The sequence below is a fragment of the Sus scrofa genome, chromosome 5, assembly GCF_054392235.1.
Source record: "Sus scrofa isolate SSC_HxYL_T2T_F1_AM1 chromosome 5, Sscrofa_HxYL_maternal_Yorkshire_Landrace_v2.0, whole genome shotgun sequence".
NCBI lineage: Eukaryota > Metazoa > Chordata > Mammalia > Artiodactyla > Suidae > Sus > Sus scrofa.
This window is the reverse complement of record NC_139387.1, coordinates 97,146,545-97,168,508: the sequence shown is the minus strand read 5'-3', so window position 1 is coordinate 97,168,508 and position 21,964 is coordinate 97,146,545. Positions and strand designations below refer to the sequence as shown.

At 40.8% G+C, this 21,964-nt stretch overlaps 1 protein-coding gene across 1 annotated transcript in view; it reads right to left on the bottom strand.

The window, feature by feature from the left end:
- Window positions 1-21,964, bottom strand: part of LOC146403573 (uncharacterized) — a 228,571-nt gene that overhangs the window by 65,266 nt on the left and 141,341 nt on the right. The window contains exon 4 of the mRNA XM_085024908.1: window positions 7,432-7,580. The gene's annotated coding sequence lies outside the window, so the exon portion shown is untranslated. The remainder of the gene's footprint in view (window positions 1-7,431; window positions 7,581-21,964) is intronic.

Sequence of the window (21,964 nt, the reverse complement as noted above, 5' to 3'; positions counted from 1 at the left end):
CCACTGTGGGAAAGGATTAGAATGGATGTTGAGAGGCAACCACACTATCTGCTACAATACAACATGCTGAATGATATAAAAGACAAGTGTACAATACCACAGGCCAATGACTGGTACATTGCAGGTGCTGAAAAAGAAATCAAGCAGCCCCTGACATCTGGAAATAATCAAAGCTGAACCCCAACAGCCTTATAAGCTGGTCTGATACTCATAGCCAGGCAATTTTATTCCCCAGTTGGACATAAACAATTTCAGAGAACACGCACTTCAGATAAGACTACTCTGAACCACAATAGAATAAATCGAAACAAGGCCACCATGTAATTCTATCTATGTAACAAACAGGGTCACTGTGCCATCCATAAAACTCCCAGTCTAGAACAGATCCTCAATATCTCAGACCCTCCCCAAAATACCCAACCAAAGCTCTCATCCTGTAAAGTCTTTCTACACTCTGTTAGTAAGACACCGTTTCATTCCCCAAGGAGTATGTTCTCCCTCTATCAATGCGCTACAGGCCCATCTCGCGTCGTTGTTGGCATGTTCCTGGTGGTCTTTGGCTAAAGGGGATTGACAGCACTGAGTAGGCATATGTGGAGTGAATAACTGAGTATATAAATGACTATGCAACTTGCCTTCCAGAGCAGCCTTCGCTGAGGAGGTGACCTTTGCCCTGGTTCTTAAAGGATGGCTAGGCTTTCCCAGGCAAGCAGGGTCAGAGAGAGGTCATTCTAGACAAAGTAAGTGGCATGGATAAAGGTTGGCCGCACAAAAATGAAGGTGCGGAAGCCACATGGGTGGGGGGCGGGGTGAGCTGGAAGATGCCGGGACCAAATGTGGAGATCTTTGCAGGTCCACTTAGTCTAGACAAAGAGGACAGAGAAGTGGGAGGTACAGAGCTCTAAATTTGAAATGTGGCTGAAAGGAGAATTCCCTGAGTAACCATAACTAATTTTTTCCTAACCCTTTTTTCATGTTCTCTCCGTCTTTTTTTTTTTCTATATGGAGGGAGTAGAGAAGTGGGGTAAGGGGGAAAGACTTGCTTTTGTTTAATAAAAATTGCATATTTTGATTAAAAATTGTGAATCACTATCTGTATACCTGAAGCCTATATAATATAATAGTACAGCAACTATACTTCAATTTTTTAAATTGCCTATTTTGAGTTTTCCCAATCTTTGTCTTTTTAGGGCTGCACCTGTGACATATGCAAGGTCCCAGGCTAGGGGTCGGATCAGAGCTGCAGCTGCCGGCCTACCTCACAGCTACGGCAACGACAGATCCTTAACCCACTGAGTGAGGCCAGGGATCAAACCCGGTCGGTCCTCATGGATACTAGGCAGGTTTGTTACTGCTGAGCCATGACGGGAACCACAGTTTTCCCAGCCTTATTTGTGAGGTACATGCCTGGCAACACAAAGCCCTTTCTTTACTCCCTGAATATTGCGAATTCTGAGGAGACTTGAAAATCAGTCCTAGCCTGAATCTGAAAGCCCAAGAATCAGAGTGCCACTGTGCAAGTGGAGGAGAAGACGGATGTCCCAGAGAGCAAATTCACCCTTCCTTGGCCTTTTTGTTTTATTCATGCCCTCAAGGAATTGGGTGATGCCAGCCCATATTGGTGAGGGCGATCTTTACTCAGCCTCCTGATTCAAATAGTCTCTTCCAGCAACACCCTCAGAGACACACCCAGAAATAATGTTTCACTGGCTCTCCGGACATTCCTTAGCTCAGTCAAGGTAACACATAAAATTAAATATCACACCTGGCTAATTGGCCTTGTGTCATGTAAGTATTTATTAATTTTAGGTCTTTTGAAAATAACATACATCTGAGAAAGCTGAAGCAGACTGAAATCACCCCAATTTTACAAAGCTTCCCTCATACCACCCTAGACTACCATCAGAGGAATTCTGTGTGTATTTGTGATATCCATGTTTTAATATTTTTAATACTACACTTGTACTAATAAGCCATATAAATAGTATTTGTACTTTTAAACGTAAAGAGTACCAAAATGTTGTATCGTTTTCTTGTGTACTTTTTCCCACTCGATATTCTGTTTTGAAATTCAGCTTCCTTTTGTTAATATATGCAAAGCTCTTAGAACAGTGCCAGTAAAGACCATGTATTTACTATTATTATTTTCATTATTATTAATATAGGGACATAGACAAGTCCTTGTAATTACTTTATAGTTACTATTACCCCTTTTGATGGGTATCTAGGTTTATTTCCAGTATTTGTCAATTTTAAACAATACCCCAGAGAATAGCCTTAAACAAGTCATGCTCCTTATTTACAAGAGCTTGTTTTTAACTTAAAAGTGGATTTACTGGATTGTAAAGAGAATGTATTGTAAGTGTTATTAGCTATTGTTAAATTGCTCCCTGGAATGTCTGTAACCACCAGCAATGCATAAGAATTCCCACTTTTCTATATCTTTGCCAACCACGGTTTTAGACTTTTCAAAAATTTGTGTGTGCAAAGCAGTAATCTTGTTTTAACTTGCATTTTCCTGTTCACTAATAAGTGATAATTGGGTTTTTTTTTTTCCTACCATGATTGTTCATTTAGGTTCTTAAGCTTTTTCAAGATCCCCATGAGAATCTCCCGCAGAAAAATGCACATATGCACACACACATACCACAATTTGTATAAACACTGAGGGGCTTCACAGAGCTTCTGAAGACCAGCCATGGTACTAAACATAAGCAGCACCACGGTAAACATAAGCAGCGCCTTCTCAGAGCAGAGACCCTGGAGATTTTATTGGACACAAGAACCACCTGGGAAACTCGTGAAAATGCAAATTCTCAGGACCCTCCTTTGAGGATCCCGACTCACAGTGTCTGGGGTAGATTTCGAAGGATGGATGAAGATGACAATTTTTAGAAAGACAACATTAAGGATTCCTGTATTCCCAGTAAGAAATCCTATTCTGCTTTCCAAAATTTTCCCTTCTTATGAAATAAAATTTCATGTACAAAAACTATAACCTGCTTTCAAATTGATGTTGTAACTACTTTTAAGCCCAGAGTTATTATTGTAGACACACCTTGTGCCTCTCATCCACTTTGTGGAGGGGAGGAGATGGGAGTGACAAGATGAATAAATAGGATGACATGTAATACAAAGAAAAACACAAGGAAAGGAAAAAAAAATTGGAAATTCTAAGCTATGCAGAAAATGCTACATAAAAAGCATCTCCCTACTAAATATGAACAGCGTGTGTTTGGAATGTTTTGTGTTACTAATTTTATTACATGAGCAAGCCGATTTTTGTTTTTTTTGGTTTTTTTTTCTGCCAGATACTTTAAAGATTCTCTTGTGAAAAGAAGGAAATAAATTTAGTTTCTTCTCAGATCTAAATTCACATAAGTGACTGTCATAAGACGAAGAAAATTGATTGCCTCAACTTCAAATACGATATTCTCTATTTAAAAACCTAACTCTAAGGAAGCCATGAACCAGAGAATTTGTGGAACATTTAGAGAGCAGTTAAGAATCCTTCTGGCAGGATGATGTTATACAGATACATTTCTCCCCCTTTTTACTCTTCAGGCCTGCAGTTTTCAAGAGAGAGTTAATCCTTATTTTTGACTCAGTCACACGAAATGCATTCCTCTCTGAGACGTCCAGAGGCCAACATCCTCTTGAACCTTCAGGGTAATTCAGCTCTGTGAATGATGCCAGGAACAAGAATTAGGATCCGGTTCTAGGACTTTAGAATGACTCACTGGTTAACTTTGGTCCAGTAACAATAGAAAAATGACTCAGTTGCTCAGTCTGTGAAACTGGACCAGTGATGCTGGCTACCAGCCTCACAGGAAGGGATGAAGGGAGAGCCAGGTCTGTGAGATAACAGAGGCTTCTGGATCATGAGTGGGAGAGAGACAGGGCCCAGAAAGATCCAAAGACAATGGAGGGGGACCCTGGCACAGAACTGATGGAGTCTTGTCTGTAGGGTGTTCTATAAACAATGCAGAAAACTAAGAGTAGTTAACTCCCACCCCTTGTCTTTCTGGAAACTATCTTTCTACTTGCATGGCTAACTCATCAGGTTCAGAGTAAAAACGGTGCCCCAGGCTTCCTGAAATTTTCTAATGCCCATTATCTTGGTCATTTGGCCATAAAGTACTTCTACGACTACATAGATTCTCCCAATTCTAGGCTGTATGTTTATTAAACACAGAAACTGTATTTGATACATGAATGTACGTACATACATATGTGTATGCCTGGTAAAATGCTTGGAACTCTCAATATAAATATTGTATGTGTTTGGTAAATGAGTTCTTTCGCACAGAGTAAAATGAAATACACACACATACACACACGCACTTACACACCCCAGCATTTTCCCCAGGATTCAAGCCACAAAGAAGAAGGTCAGGAGTGGACTGCAGATACCCTTCTGCTATTACTCATTGCTGCCTGGATTTTTTATGACATAGGCACCACTGCAGCAATGAAGACTGAGTAACCACACTTAAATCAAACAGAAATTTATTTCTCTCCTTCATATAACATGACTGCTCCATAGCATCACAAACCCAAGTTCCTTCCACTTTTGCTAGGGTGTTACCCTCAACTGCACGGTCCGGATAGCTCACCACATCCACATCCTGGCTGATAGAATGGGAAGAGGAAAGAGAGCACACCTTTCCTCTGGAGAACATATCTCTTCTAGCCACAGCCCTTTGGCTAGAACTTAGTCACATGACTACACTGAGCTGCAAGAGAGCCTGGGAAATGTAGTCTATATTCTGACTAGCCATAGGTCCAACGACAAATCAGGGTTCTCTAACGAAAAAAGAAGGCAGAGAAGAATATCAGGACAACTAGCCAACTCTGTCACACTGCCCAGCTAAAAAAATAAAAGCAAAAAGATGTAAATTTCCCAGAGTCACTAGAAAAATCCCCAGTGGACTCAGAAGGCTCTGGCACTAACAGGTCTCATGAGCATACTAACCTATATGCAGTCAACTTAAATGTTCGTTCAGGGAGTTCCCGTCGTGGCGCAGTGGTTAACGAATCTGACTAGGAACCATGAGGTTGTGGGTTCGGTCCCTGCCCTTGCTCAGTGGGGTAACGATCCAGCGTTGCCGTGAGCTGTGGTGTAGGTTGCAGATGTGGCTCTGGCGTAGGCCAGTGGCTACAGCTCCGATTCGACCCCTAGCCTGGGAACCTCCATATGCCGCGGAAGCCTTTTTAGGGCTGAACCCACAGCATATGGAAATTCCTAGGCTACAGTTGAATCAAAGCTGTAGCTGTCAGCCTATACCAAGCCACAGTCATGCCAGATCTGAGCCACATCTGCAACTTAAACCACCATGGCTTGCAGCAATGCTGGATCCTTAACCCACTGAGCAAGGCCAGGGATTGAACCTGCATCCTCATGGATACTAGTCAGGTTCTTAACACACTGAACCACACAGGAACCTCCTAAATTTTTTTTTTTCTATCTTTACATGAATAAAAGCTCACTCTGATTACCATCAGTACAAGATTAGAAGATGAAGGCATTCAGTGTGAAATCAGGTATCTGCCTGTATTCAGCTTGGGAAATAAGAATAAAAAGCCATGAGTGTGCCAAGAGTAGAAGAGGTTATGAATGATCAGGCAACCTAATAGTCATAATAAAGTAAAAAGAAAATAGCTAAAGTCTACTGAGGGCCCACTTTCTGCCAAGTGCTTTACCGGCAGCATCTCATTTATAAAATAACAAATAGATATAGATCAAAGAGGGATGTAGTACTATTACTATCCCCATTTTCAGCTGAGGAAACAGGGTTTAGGAACGTCAAGTAACTTGCCCCAGACCACTCAGCTGCCAAGCGGCAGAGCTTGGATTTGACCTCGAGAATCTGACACTTGTATTGGTACTTTTAACCACTGAACTACACCACCATGCTGATGGAGGGGAGGACTATGAGTAAACTCCCCATGTGTCCTTCCCACCCACCATCACCGCAGACAGCAATCCAGTCAATCACGCTAATGGGAGTACTGGGACAGGGAACAAAGCAAGACAATAAAGGTTTCAACCTTTAGCATTTAAGAAGTGACCTTAAAAAATAAATTAAAAGCTTTCACAATACCTTTGTCCAATGAAGAAATTCAGAAAAACTTTAAATATACTAAAAAAATAGTTCTCGGTGTTCCTGTTGCGGTGCAGTGGAAACGAATCCAACTAGGAACCACGAGGTTGCGGGTTCAATCCCCAGCCTCACTCAGTGGGTTAAGGATCCAGCATTGCCATGAGCTGTGGTGTAGGTCACAGATGTGGCTTAGATCTGGCGTTGCTGTGGCTGTGGTATAGGGCAGCAGCTGTAGCTCTGATTCAATCCCTGGCCTGAGAACCTCCATATGACACGGGTGTGGCCCTAAAAAGCAAAAAAAAACAAAAAAAAACTTCTACAGTTAATAATTTACCCCTCTGATTATTAATGTTTCACAAAATCTAAGTACTCCAGATGTCACATGTACAGACTACTCTTATGTAGCACTTCCTGCTATTGTAACTCATCACGTAATAATTTAAAGTCTACTTCATCTATGGAGAGTGAATTCCAAGAAGGTATGTCCTTGGCTTTATTCCCAAATTAGGAACAGAATGGGTAGCCAATAACTATTTATTGAATAAATCAATGTTTTCCTTCAACATAGCCCTTTAGCATTATTTGCAACCTATTAGAAATGGTTAATATAAATAATTATATTATTAGATGTTGCTGTGCTTCAAAATTTGATACTAAGAACTTGCACTATAAAAAGTTTTGCTTAATCCATGTTAACTTATTACAGGAATTTAATATCACACTGACTTGAGTGTGTCCGTGTTCCCTGTGGGATTTCATTTCTATTAATAAGTTTGTTTACTGGACTACTTTTTGCCCCCAACATTTTGTGTGGTCGGTTTTAAATTTGACACCAGTGGATACGAAGGAGTCAAGTCATTAAGATCTCAAACTACTTCAGAACATGATAATTATGCTCCAAGGAGAATGACCCCAGGACCCATCTGTCCTTAATAAAGCCACCCTTGAAAAGAAATTCCTTCTCCCTGAAATATATAATTAATATAAGATGATTATATTCATGTCTCCCTAGAGAGTCCAGGTGAAAACAAGGGTTCTTTTCACCCTGGAACTCTTGATTCTTCATCACCGAGGCAGACATGATTTCTACCCAGTTTACAGAGATGCTTAATGGGCCAAGGGCCCAGTAAAAACCAAGGGACTCTTACTTCCTCAGGGTTTTTTTTAATGGTTGCTCTTTCAAATGCATGTTTGTTTTATCATTTCCCTTTATAGAGCGAGTCCTCTCTCCGTTCCTATCTCCCAATCCAGACTTACAGGTGCAGGATTGTAAAGAACTGAGGATTTTCCAGATGAGGCAGAGCCAAGGGTTTAAATATCTCCTTACCTTTTATTTCTTGAAAATAAAAGTCTTTCAGAGGCTGCACTGTCAGTTCTTCATGGAATGTTCGTGGGAATGAAGACATGCAGACTTGGCTAGCTGGTTTTCTTCCAAGAAATTCTTCCTCCGATGTTTTATTTTGAAAGTTTTCAAACCTACAGAAAAGTTGAAATAATCAGTTAATGAACACCTATAAGCCTTTCATCGAGGTTAATTTATTGTTAGCATTTTCCATGTTCAGGTGTTCCAAAGAGTATTTTCTTTCTGTTTATATGCTTATATACATATGGATATAGATGTACACATTTGTATACTTTCTCCCTGAGCCATTTGAAAGTAATGATACTTTCATTACTAAATACTTAAACTTGTACCTCCTACAAAAACAAGGATATTCTCCTACATAGTCACGATACTATTGTCATACCCAAAAAATTTACCATTGATTCAATAATTATTATCTAATATATACTCCATAACCAAATGTCCCCAGTTGTCCCATAATGTGTTTTATAGTTGGGTTTTTTTAGAGGAGTGGGGGGTGGGGTGGAGAGGACCATCTGTTCTCACTCAAGGTTCAGGTGTCACATTTACTTATCATGTATATTTAGTCTTTTCAAATCTAATTCTACCTACCTCCAGCCCTGCCTTTTTTGCTTTTGCTTTATTTTTCAAGTTTTTTGATGACTTTGGGGTTGCTGTCTTTTAGAATGTGCCACATTCTGAGTTAATCTGATTGCTTCCTTGTGACTGAGTTCTGCTTAAGCAACTTTGGCAAGAATAGTACATTGTGATGCTGTTCCCATGAACTCTGAACAAACTCCAGAACAAGGATTTTACCAAGGTCTCAGTGATTCAATTCAAAAAAGTAAAATGAAAAGTCACTTTAAAAATGAGATTTCATATATAGTGCTTTCAACAGAATGGTACAATAGCCAAAGGAAAATAAAATACGTGGTGTCCAAGATTTGTGTCCAAGATTATTAATAACTTATGTATGTTTGAAAGGGGCCCTTGTCATGTCAAATCTAACAACTTTTGACTCATCATAATTGAGATTTGGGCAGGGTCAGTCTCTGACAGCAAAGTGGATAATTACTAACTTGGGATAATTTCAGGAATGCAAGAGGCCACTCTTTCCCACTCAGCTACACTGCCTCTATTATGTGAGCAATGAGTTCCGTCTACTATTATTAATCACCAAAGTGCTTTAATGAATTAGCTACTGTATGTCAGGTCTTGTGCTCAGTGTTTTATCGATCTATTTCTTAGGACAACCTCATGAGGTAAAAATTAGTATTCCCGTGTTAGAGGTGGAACACTGAGGCTGAGAGGTGTAACTTACCTAAGGGCCCAAGCAGCAGGCTTGGAATTTGCATCAAAATCTGCCTAACTAAAGTTCCATAATTCCATGTTTTATCTGGTGCTCCTCTATCCCCCAGTTTTACCTCATTCACCAAACAGCTTGCTCTTCTTTCTCTGAAACATACACTGCAATGGCATCCAATAACAGCATTCTATGCCAATAAGTCCTTCTAGAAATTGTGACTAATATTATGTGTCCTGAGTCTATTTTGTGCCAGGCACCTTGCTGAATACTCTGTACTGCCTGTCATTTATTCTTCCCAAGAACCACATAAAGAAGATGATATTAACAATGTCCTGTGGTCACTCAGCTAGCAAATAACAGAGTGGGGATCTAGATTACATCTGCCTCCAGATCTGAGCTCCTAATCAAGATACCTTTCAGCCTGGTAGAAGGAATAACATGACAACCCTGGACAATACAAAGGCCCAGAGATTTACCAATAGCAAGAAAGGCCAAAATATTGATTCATTAAGTTCTGAATTCCTCTGTCCCCTGCTACCAGGAGGACAGCCCAAGAAGAGACTCCCAAAACATTCTCCTAATGGACCATGGATTCATCAGCTCCTGTGAGCAAATCACTCCATAAGACACCTCTCTCACAGAAAAGATTGGTCCACCTATATCCAGAAAGAACAAAGATACCACTCATAGGAAAAATATACACACCTTCTCATGCTCTCTTTTTTAAAAACTTTTTTTTATTTTTGGTCTTTGTAAGGTTGTGCCCATGGCATATGAATGTTCCCAGGCTAGGGGTCAAATCCGAGCTGCAGCTGCTGGCCCTCACCACAGCCACAGAAATGTCAGATCCAAGCCGCATCTGTGACCTACAACACAGCTCTCAGCAATGCTGGATCCTTAACCCACTGAGTGAAGCCAGGGATTGAACCCATGTCTTCAAGTTTGTTACCGCTGAGCCACGATGGGAACTCCCACTTTTTATCTCTGGTTGTTATTTACCCATCCTACCCAAACTCTTTCAAATGACTGAGTTTAATAAAAGACATTTCCCTGCAGTAAAATTCCAGACTAAAAATCAGAACACAGTCTGACTGCAACCCCTTTGTCTATAGCAAGGATATCCCCAAGAAACAAACCAAAAAATCAGCTTTACCCAGTGCATCCAACCCGTTCTCCGGGCTCATCTAGTGAACAGGTCATCCAGAAGGTGAGGAAGGTTGGGATAAACACTTCCTGGGGCGCCTGCCTTATCTGTGTGCTGTTTTTCACAGCAGTGCCTCACTCATGACTCCAGCTCCCTGTAACAGCTAATGAGATCGGGAACACAGGAGTAGATACTTAGTACAGCACCTCTCCTCCTAGAGACTGGAATTCCAGAACTCTTCCTCCTTGTCTTAAACTAAAAAATGAAAAGCCCTTCAGGGGAAGGGAAAACAGAACAAAGCAGGTTCACTAAGAGACAGATACCAATTCAAGTGGACCTGTCGCAGCCACAAATCTCAATTTGCCCTCAATACTGTCCACTGATCCCACTGCACATCCTTGGTATATTTGCCACCCCATTTCCCAAGTTCATATTCACCCCTCTTCAAACTCCAGCTCTCCCATGACTGCTCCCCCACCTCATTTGAGCTCTCAATTTTATTTCCTATTGACTTCTCACGGATTTCTCACCCCATGACTATGCCCCCTCTCCTGGATTATTCCCACAAATATGCAGTAAGGATTGCCAATCCTTAAAAAAGGAAGATCCTCCCCTTCCCACACATCCTCTCCTAGCTCCCAGTCCATTTTCTACTCGTCTTCAAAAGGAAGGCTCGTCTCTGTTTACTGCCTCCACTTTCTAAATGTTTAATCCTACAGTCTCTCCTCAGTCCACTTCCTTCCCCATCATGCATGAAGGCTGGTCTCATCAAGGTTTCTAATGGTGCCCAAGTTGCCAAATATAAGGATCCTTCTCCTTGGTCTTTTCTTACTTGGCCGTCTGCAACATTCAGCAAAGACAAGTGTTACTGCCTTCACAAAGTTTCCATGACACACCTTTCTCTTGGTTTTCCCTCTACGTTGCGGCCTCCTCCTCCATCATCTTTGCTGGATCCACCCTCTTCTTTTGTTCTCCAAACGTTGAGGGAGAGGAGAGTGGGTCAGGAAAGGCAGGCAAGCAAATACAATGGTGCATTACAGAGCTGCCTTCCCCCTTAGGATCAAACCTGATTGACTGCTTCATCTCCCAGCACCATCTTCCAAGAGCCTACATGAACGATTACATCTTAGGACCAGCCGTCCAAAGAGAGGAAGAGGGAAGAATTTATTTGCTATTCCTCATTCCCCAGTCACAAAAGGTTTATTTCATGGAGCTCTGAGCCCTCTTCACTTTCCAGTTGCTTCTACTTAGGCACTGAGCAGGTCAGCATCAACATGGACTCCCCAGGGTGGAAGGTGATGGGCACCTGGGAGACAGGGCTTTGTCAGGTTACACCTACAAAAAGTCAATGGGAGCCCACACTGAGCCAACAAGAGGTAGAACAAAACTGCAAAGGCTCCTGGGTCAGGTGAGCCTGCGAGCACCTGAAGCAATTCATAAGAGGTGTCTTAGATGACATCCCTGTCCTCTCCTGCCAGCTCCAGACTTGCTTACTCAACATTTCCACATCAATACCTAAAAAGCACATTAAGTTCAGTGTGATCAAAAGAGAATATTTGCTCCCTCTATACTCCAACATGCTCCTCCAACATCTTCCCTATCTTGGTCAGTAACATCTTAAACCAAGATTGCTAAACTAAAAATTGAAGAGTTACCACTGGTTCCTCTTATCCCCCTGCCACCTCCCAATCCATCTACCAATAGGTCCTGTTGGCTCTAGCTACAAAATATATCCCCCATTCTCCTCTCTGTCTGCCCTACAACCAGTTTAACTCTATCCATCACCATATTTCAGGTGGACTATTCTTGACCTAACTGGCCCTCCCACTCTTTATTCCTCCACAATACAAATCTTCACACTGCTGCAGCCAGAGTGAGCCTTTTTTTTCACATGTCACTACAAAAAATTTCAAACATACAATATATTTGAAACATATGCAATATATTAACAATAGTGACAATAGTAACAAAAGAAACAATAGTAGGGAGTTCCCATTGTGGCTCAGCGGTAACGAACCTGACTAGTATCTATGAGGATGCAGGTTCAATCCCTGGCCTCGCTCCAGGGTTAAGGATCATACATAGCAACCCACATTGCCGTGAGCTCTGGCGTAGGCTGGCAGCTACAGCTCTGATTTGACCCCTAACCTGGGAACTTCCATATGCCCTGGGTGTGGCCCTAAAAAGACTCATACACACACACATACACAAAAGATACAACAGTAAATCAACCCCCCACAATTACCATCAACAAGTATCCAGTCATGGCCAATTATATTTCATTTCTATCTCTGATTTTGAGATTAATTCCAGATATCATGTCATTTGATCTATAGGTGATATGATTCTGCTTAAGTTTGCATTTCATAAATGACATACAAAAAAGCATTAAAGGAAATATCAAAAATGGAAAACAATTTTAAAAATAACTATATAACATTACAGGGTGTTCTTTTTAAAAGATGAAGCAGGTCATGTCATTTCCTTGCTAAAAACTTTCCAGTGGCTTCCCACCACACTTGGAATAAAGTGAAACTCTGTGTTAAGGTTTAGAAGGTCCAACCTCACAGGGCCCCATGCCCAACCAGTCTCCCCCACTGCACACCAGCCACACTGGATCCACGTTCTCTCCTCCCTGAAAGTCTTTGCGCTAGCTGATCCCTCTACCTAGAAGGCTCATCCCTACTCTCTTCCAATGCTCAGCTCTTTCTTATCATTCAGTTCACAGCTTAAAGACAACAAACCAAAAAAGCCCCATCATCAGAGCTTTTTTATTCATTATGAATTGAATGTTTTTATCCCCCCAGCACACACACACAATTCATAGGCTGAAATTCAAATCCCGAATGTGATGGCATTTAGGTTGTAGGGCTTTTAGGAGGTGATTAGGTCATGAGGGTGGAATCTTCATGAGTGGGATTAGTGCCCATATAAAATGCATCCCAGAGAGCATTCTTATTCCTCCTGCCATGTGAGGACAGCGATAAGACAGTAATCTGCAAACCAAGAAGCCAACTCTCCCCAGATATCAAATCTCCTGGTGCCTTGATCTTGGACCAGCCTCTAGGCTGTAAGAAATAAATTTCTGCTCTTATAAGTCATCCAGTCTATTGTATTCCACTATGACAGCCTGAACAGACTAAGACCAGAAAAAACCAATAAGATATTTTCCTTAACCATAAGCCATTGAGAAGTCTGAAATTGCAAGGAAGCAGTCCAAACAAAAAGTTAATCATTTCTGCTCCATATCTGCAATAAATATTAGTGACACTGGCCATAAAGCTCTTTGGTTAAATAGAATAAATAAGTAAAATACAACAAATATTAGTGACATTGGCAATCGCATCGCCTATTTTACAAAAAAAAAAAAAATTGGGGTTGAAGATATAAGTACATTATCAAAACAGCAATAAGTCCTTGACATTAATATCCAATTTTTTTTTTTATTTGAGCACATAAAAGCATGTATAAGGCCAGTGCCTTCAGGTCACTCCGTTTCTGGGAATCCATGCTTTGTACAGTCATTGTAAAATTAGAGCCATTTTGTAAGGAAAAGAATGGTAGCAGCATTCATTCAAACAGAACGATATCAAAATCAAACCTTGGGGGGGGGTTGTTTTTTGCTTTTTGTTTTTAAACGGAAATGGTGGGAGCTAGAGGCTGCTCCAAACTGCAGATGACAGCTAATGACAGGAATGTTGGTTTGTAGCACACAATACTGAGAAAAATCTAATAAGCTCACTTCCCAAGTAATAGTAGCAGTCTTTGAAATCTCTGAAATCTAAAGAATGAGATAACCAGTTATGGGAGGAGATGACAATGCTTTTTCTGAAGAGAAGTGCCCTGGGTCTGCTGCAACCTCACATCTACTCTCTTGTAACCTCAGATCTACCAGTCAAAAGGGAAAAATGATTTTTAGTAACCAAAAGAAAAACAGAGAGCCTCCATGCTAAACACACATTACACCTTTCTTTAGTGAGCCCACGAGTGCCACATTTTTATAAAAGGCACTATATGTTCATTCATTCTGGAAAATGTATTGCCCTGATCTGCGCTAGGATTGGGGCAAACAGTGGTGGTAAAATAAACAAAATTCTTGCCCTCATGGAGCTCGCAATCCTGTGGCGCTCTCAGAAATAACACTGCCCAAATGCCAGTCTACATCATTTTTCTTTCAAGGAGAGAGTATTTTATAGGCCCTATAGTCAGTCAGAGGACCTGGGTTCAAATTCTCACTTTACAGTTTAGTAGCTCTGTGACCTCAGGTAAGTTGCTTAATTTCTCTGTGCCTCAGTTTCCTCATCTGTAATATCATGTTTGTTGGGAGGATTAAATGAGTAAAGCAATTAATAAAGTAAATAACAGTACTAAGCAGTTAGATTAGTGCCTGACATAGAGGAAGCTACAGATGAGAGTTTGTCATTTCTATTATTATTACAGCAAAGTGTGGGACTGATTGAAAAAGCCTGTATTTGCAGACTTAATATTATGCACCTGAACATGCCTAAACACTGTTTCCTCGTAGCCAGCCCCTTTTTCTCCAGGCAGGAATTATGAGGTTTCTTATCTGGAAAAGGTGAATGGCTCCAGAGAAAGACCGCCATAGGATGGCATCTGGATGTTTCCCAGCATTGAGCCAACTCCCTGCCAATCACCCTAAAACAACTACCATCAGACAGCAAGTCCCATGCAGGTCAAAAGCATTCCACTCTGCCTTCCAGAAGCTCATGCTTACTTAGGAGTGAAGTGCTACAGGTGACCATTCCTTTAATAATAGAGAGACATCAAAAAAACTAACCGAAAATGGTACCACAGAGCGCACAGAGAAAATACAGAAAACTGAAGAGAACTCGAATCGTCTGAAAGGTTAAGGAAGATATTACATCTATAAAAACAGCATCAAAATTCTATAAAAAGAAAAGAACATAAAACGAGAAAGAGTTCTGGGGATATTAAAAATAAGACTGCTAAATTTGAAAATCCAGTAAAATAGTTGGAAAATAAAGTAGCTATATATATATTTAATATGTTTATATAGATAAATCAGTCAATCCGCCCTCCTCACCAACAGCAGCAGCCAAAAGTCTATGTCACCTAACCCCTTTTCCTTCCAAGTCCCACGCCCTGGGCTACACAGGAGAGCTCTTGACAAGAGAGACGACTGTCCTCTTAAAGCCTGTGACACAGGAGGCTGGCGAATGTCTGAGGAGAGGAGGAAAGAATGAGTGATGGACAGCAGCATTGAAGCCCCAGTATCACATCTTTGCCCACCTCTTTGGCTCAGTTTATGCTGCCTCTTTCTGAATATTCTTTCCCCTCCTCTGCACACAAAAAAAAGAGGCCTGGTAATATTTCATGAGTACATGAACATTGGACTTGAAATTACACAGACCATATTTTACCTCCACGGTCTGCTATAAAATTTGCAGAGAGGCAAGGGTCACATTTGTCAGAACACCTATTAGGCTTGACTTTTATCGTCACCGTCAACCAAAACGGTGACATCAATTTTTTTGAAAGGCCTTAGTCAACGTTGGTCTGAGAACATGCTACATGAAATGATTAGTGATTAGTATTAAATTAATGATGATAATGAAATACAACACGTACACATGCAAATGTGAAACAAAAGATAAAGATGGATTATATGAGAGAAAAATAGAATATATAAAAGATCGATTCAGGTTAAACAACAACAGGAATTCCAGAAAGAAAAAACAAAGGGCATAAAATGACCAAATAAATAACTCAGAAAAATTTCTCAGTTTTAAAGAACATTGGGGAGTTCCCGTCGTGGCGCAGTGGTTAACGAATCCGACTAGGAACCATGAGGTTGCGGGTTCGGTCCCTGCCCTTGCTCAGTGGGTTAACAATCCGGCATTGCCGTGAGCTGTGGTGTAGGTTGCAGACGCGGCTCGGATCCCGAGTTGCTGTGGCTCTGGCGTAGGCCGGTGGCTACAGCTCCGATTCAACCCCTAGCCTGGGAACCTCCATATGCCACAGGAGCGGCCCAAGAAATAGCAAAAACACACACACACACAAAAAAAAAAAAAAAAAAAAAAAAAAAAAAAAAAAAAAAAGAACATTGATCTTCAGGTTGAGAGACCTTAGCACAAAAGAAAAAAGCTATGTATACCAAGGAGTTCCCATTGCAGCTCAGCAGGTTACAAACCAACTAGAATCCATGAGGATGTGGGTTCCGTCCCTGACCTCACTCAGTGGGTTAAGGATCTGGCGTTGCCACAAGTTGCGATGTAGGTCACAGACAGAGCTTAGATCAAGCGTTGCTGTGGCTGTGGTGTAAGTGGGCAGCTTCAGCTCTGATTCGACCCCTAGCCTGGGAACTTCTACATGCCACAGGTGCAGCCCTAAAAGGGGGGAGGGGAGCTGTACCAAAAAGCGGCATCATGAAATTCCAAAACATTAGACATAAAGACAATAATGGAATCCTTCCCTTACACTATACACCAAAATTGATACCAAGTAGATTAGAGATGTAAATGTGTAAATCAAAACCTGAAAACTTTTATTTATTTATTTATTTATTTATTTATTTTTGTCTTTTTTTTTGGCAATTTCTTGGGCCACACCCGTGGCATATGGAGGTTCCAGGCTAGGGATCTAATCGGAGCTGTAGCCACCAGCCTACACCACAGACACAGCAACGTGGGATCCGAGCCGCATCTGAGACCTACACCACAACTCACGGCAATGCCTGATCCTTAACCCACTGAGCAAGGCCAGGGATCGAACCCGCAACCTCATGGTCCCTAGTCGGATTCGTTAACCACTGCGCCACAACAGGAACTCCAAAACCTGAAAAATTTTAGAAAAGTAAGTAGCATAAAATCCTATGTCCTTACAGTAGAGAATTATTTTTTTAAATAAGACAATAAATGCAAAGAAAAAAATGACACCTTTGACTATGCTAAATTTAAAAGTTCCATTACATCAGAGGACAGTGTAGCAGAGACTGTCTCGTTGTTCACTCATCCTTTTGTCCTTCCCTCCTGTACACACAGCCAGACTGCATTTCTCAGACTCATCTACAATAAGACACGGCCATGTGACTCATACTGGCCAATGAAACGCATTAATTTGAGGCAAGCTATCCTCCATCATTTGAAAGCTATCTGGCTAACCGTATTTTTAGTATTTCTGAGAATTCAAGACATATTTATGAAGCACTGTCTTTGAGCTCAGCATGGAAGGAGGTGCTCAGAGCAGCTAAGGACACCATTCTGGGGCCTCTCAGCTCTGCCAGCTATTAGCTAGGTGACCTTGGGCAAGTTACTTCACTTCTCTGTCCCTAATTTTTCTCATCTGTCAAATGTGAGACATAAAAAGGACATGGCCTATCACAAGCAGACATTGTGAAGTTTCAAGCATACACAGTAAGTATTCAAATACCTTGGCTTCTATTACATTTTTGAAAAGGATTTAATCTACAATTGAGTGCAAAAATGAAAGGAAAATAATAATCAATGCAATTAGAAGATTTTTCATTGTCTAGTGAAGCAGCTGACACATAGTAGGTCCTCAACAAATCTACTTTTTGAATGAACAAATGAATGAATATTAGAGTAAACAATAGTGAGAAATTTCCTTAGGCAGGATAGGTATGAGCTCCTTAGCACTACTCAGCAATTGTTTTCTGTGTTTCATAGTCCCAGTTTACACCAAGATCACTTGGGAGCTATCTAAAAACACCAGTGGCTGAACTCCATCAAACAAATCAACTGAATCAAAACTTTGGGATGGGAAGTAAGTAAGCATTGGTATTTTCTTTAACTGTTCTGTTGTGCACCAGCTTCAGAATCATTGTTTTAATTCATTCTGGGTTGACTCCTTTCCTATTCCACATAGGGTAAATATTCCAAAACTTCCTTATTTCTTCTGGCCCCCAACTCTATCCCCAATGCCCTCATTATTGGCATACAGCTATTCTTCATCTTCTCTCTTCTGTCTCACTTTTTACTCTTCTCTTCCCTGCTCATCCTGGACTCCTTCACTGCCCCCATTCAAACCTGCAGTTACCCACTTTTGCACTTATACTGTTCTAATGAGTAGGTCATGCATCTGCCCACTGTCCAACTAGACAGTGAATTCTCCAGAGGCAGGGTCCATTCAATCTCTGCAGTCTCTCTCTCTATGAAGACAGGTGATAGTATGTTCCCTCGGTGGTCAAGGGAGAAAAGCTGATGCCCAGTATATGAGAAGCACTTTTTTTTTTTTGGCCATGCCATAGCATGTGAAGTTCCCAGGCCAGGGATCAAACCTGTGTCACAGCAGCAACCCAAGCTGATACAGTGACCCTGGATCCTTAACCCTCTGCTCCCCAAGGGAACTTCCTGGTAAGTACTTACAAAATGTCACTGAATGGGGAGGTGGGACCTTTACCTGGGCCTTGAAAGGTCAGTAAGAATCAAGAAAGAAAAGAGTAGATTTTATAAGAGGTATAGAAAACAAAACCTAAAATATGGAATTCAGAACATCAGCATTTAACTCCCCCTAGAACTTTCAAGAAACTATCACCATTAAACTTCAATAACACATATGAATCACTACTACTTGTTGTTGCAACTAAAATATGGCTTTTGAAAGTACTTTGTCAACTACGAAAGGCAATATAAATGGAAGAATAGTACCAAGAGGAAAAGAGAGCACAAGAGAGAGACAAACCCACAAAAAGCATCATTTTATTTCACCATGGAAATACAACTGCAACTTCCTCTCTTGTTTCTCAGTGTCCATATCTGTAAAATGGAGATAGTAGTAATACCTCCTTCCATAGGATTGCTGGGATGATTAAATGAATTAATAAATATGAAAAGTGTAGCAGATTATGTTGCATATGGTAAGCACAATATTGTTTATTATTATTATACCCAAAATGTTAATGCTTGCACCTTTCAATTAGGAAAGGAAAAGAAGAATGACTTTAGGAAAGAGGAGGATGACCAGGCACATTTCATAAGCTACCTAGGAGTTCCCTGGTGGCTCATCAGGTTAAGGATCTGGTGTTATCTCTGCTGTGGCTTTGGTTCCATCTCCGGCCCTGGAACTTTTGCATTCCACATGTGTGGCCAAAAAAAAATTACTATATGAAGCTCCCTGGTGGCTCAGGGCATTAGGTATCTGGCATTGTCACTGCTGTGGCCTGGGTTGGATCCTTAGCCAAGGAACTTCTGCATGCCACAAGCTCAGCCAAAAAAACAAGAGCCATTTGATTTGAATTCTCTCTACAAAACTGTTAAGTAGGTAACACTGTGGCTGTTTTATAGCTAAGGACATAGAGGCTCCAAGCCATATGGCTCTTCAGGGCACTTCAGGCACATTCTCATTCTATAGGGCAACGCAAGCACTTTCTCTTTCAGAGAAGACCTCCTTGTTTACTGAAGCCATTAATTCCTTGGGCGCAATCCCATTATAATGTGCTAGAGATCATTAAAGCTGTTCAGCTCTGCTAAATGGCACCGTAATCAAACTGTCAAGGAGGCTTGGAAACTCAAAGACTGCTGTTAAATCATCCTTCTGGCCTCTCGTTGCCAGGGAAAGTAATCTCAGTTCCTTTAACCTTTCCTCACAGGTGTTACTTTCCTAGCGCTTAGTCATTGTCCCTCTCCTCTGCAGTCCTGAATTTCAGAGGGAACTGAGAGAGGCGGACTTGGATACCACCTCTTCTCTCCCTACAGGTCCCACCCCTTCTCTTGGATCTTTTTGGCAATGCTGGTTAATATCATCAGAGGTTTGTCTAATTTTCTTAGTTTTCTTAAAGAAGCAAATTGCCATGGTTCATCCCATTTATCTTTGTATTCGATTTTATTGCTGGCCATTCCTTGTTTAAAATTATTGAGCTGTAATTTACATGTTGTAAAGTTCGCCCCTTTTAATATATAATCCTATGAGTCTCAACAAATGCATACAATGATAGAACCACAAGAAGATATATTTCAGTTATCTCAAAAAGCTCCCTCGTGGCTCTTTGTGGTCCCGTTCAGCCCCTGGCAAATATTCTCTTCGGTCTCTAGAGTTTTGCCTTTTCCCAAATGTCACATAAATGGAATCAGATGATAGGATTTTGAGATTTTTGAGTCTGGATTGTTTCATTTAGCAGAATGCATATTGAGATTCAATTCGTATTCAACATGTATTGTATCACAAGTTAGTTCCTTTTACTGCTCATTATTTGGATGGACAATAGTTTGTTTATTCATTCACCAGTTGAAGGACATTAGGGTTATTTCTAGTTTGGGGTGTTTATGAATAAAGCTGCCATAAACATTTGCATACAGGTTTTTGCATGAACATAAGTTTTCAGTTCCCTCAGGCAAACACTTAAAAGTGGGATTACTCAGTCATATGGTAAGTATATTTTAATTTTATGAGAAACTGCCAAACTGTTTTCTAAAATGGCTTTGTCATTTTGCATTCCTACACCATGGGCAAGAGTTCTACTTACCCTGCATCCTCATCAGCACTTGGTATTATCAATTTTTATTTTATGTTATGTTATTTTACTTTACTTCAGTTTAGCCATTCTTTTATGTGTATAGCTTCTCAGAGTGGTTTTCATTTGCATTTCTCTAACAATGTTGAGCATCTTGTATGCTTATTGAGAATTTATATATTTTTTAAGTTTCTTTTCAAGTTATTTGTTCATTTTGTAAATCGGATTTTCTCCCTTAGTTCTTTTTTTTTTTTTTTTTGCCTTTCTATAAGGCCGCACCCGCTGCATATGGAGGTTCCCAGGCTCAGGGTCTAATGGGAGTTGTAGCCACCAGCCTATGCCAGAGCCACAGCAATGCCAGATCCAAGCCCAGTCTGCAACCTGCAACACAGCTCATGGCAACACCGGATCCTTAACCCGCTGAGCGAGGCAAGGGATCAAACCCACAACCTCATTCTTCCTAGACAGATTCCTAGACGGATTCCTTAACCACTGAGCCATGACAGGAACTCCCTGAGTTTTGAAAGATCTTATACATTCTGGTTAAAAGCCCTAATATTCCTGCTTACTTTTTTAATCTTCCTAAAGGGAAGATATCAGACACTTCTGAGAAGAGAATAGAGATGGTGTTTAGCCCATACTTATTCGTCACAAGGGAGACAGATGTTTATAGAAGACAGGAAAGGCCTTGATTATATAGTAACCTAGAATTTTTCATTCTCTTCATCTTATTCCATACAAGTTAAAACAATATGGTGGAGGATCTATGGTCAGAGAGAAGAAAGACATAATATAACACAAAAAACTTCTAAGAGTGGGCTAAAACCAGTAAGGGAAGAGCTAGATTAGTAGCTGTTTCACTTTGAGACTAGACCAGGAGTTGCCATTTTTGTTCTATCCTTTCTCTTAAGAGTTAAGAATCTCCCTTACTTCCTGCATCTCCAGCTCCAATGCGACACATCAGTCTGGCTGAATACCTGAGTCAGAATCAGAGAGAATGAGATTGGTCCTGAGAAAAGGGAACCAAGAAAGGAGAAGAAGAGGAGATCCCTGGTGCCTTAGGAGAACTCGGTATGTACTAAGCCGTGACTTTACTAGACTCCCAGAGCATGTGTGATCAATAGAAATATTTTTAGGTAGCAAAGTCTGAGAGGTGGTAATCTATTTGGGATTGCTGGAAAATCATGAAGGGCATGATGCTGTGTGTGCAAAGTTCTTCACAATGGATTGCAAATATCAATTCTCCACATCAAAGAAGAGAGCAAAGGTGAAGCTTTTTAGTAATGGACCATAACATCCCACCTCCTAGCCATTATGGACAGAATTAGGAAGAGAATGAGCCCAACTCCCTATCTGTGTTCCCATTACACAGCTCTCGCTAAGGAAAGATAGGTGGAAAGATAGATGGATAGACAGATAGATAGATGATAAATAAATATATAATCACTGGCTTTTAACTCTAATCGAATAATCCTAGGATTTCTGATTCTGTATTACTTACTTGATCTGAGAATATGTTGTGGTTTTGAAGCACTCATAGCATCTAAGAAATGAAAAAAGACAAATTCAAAGTGCTTGACCTTTCTACGGTAAACCTAAATAGTCAATCTACTTT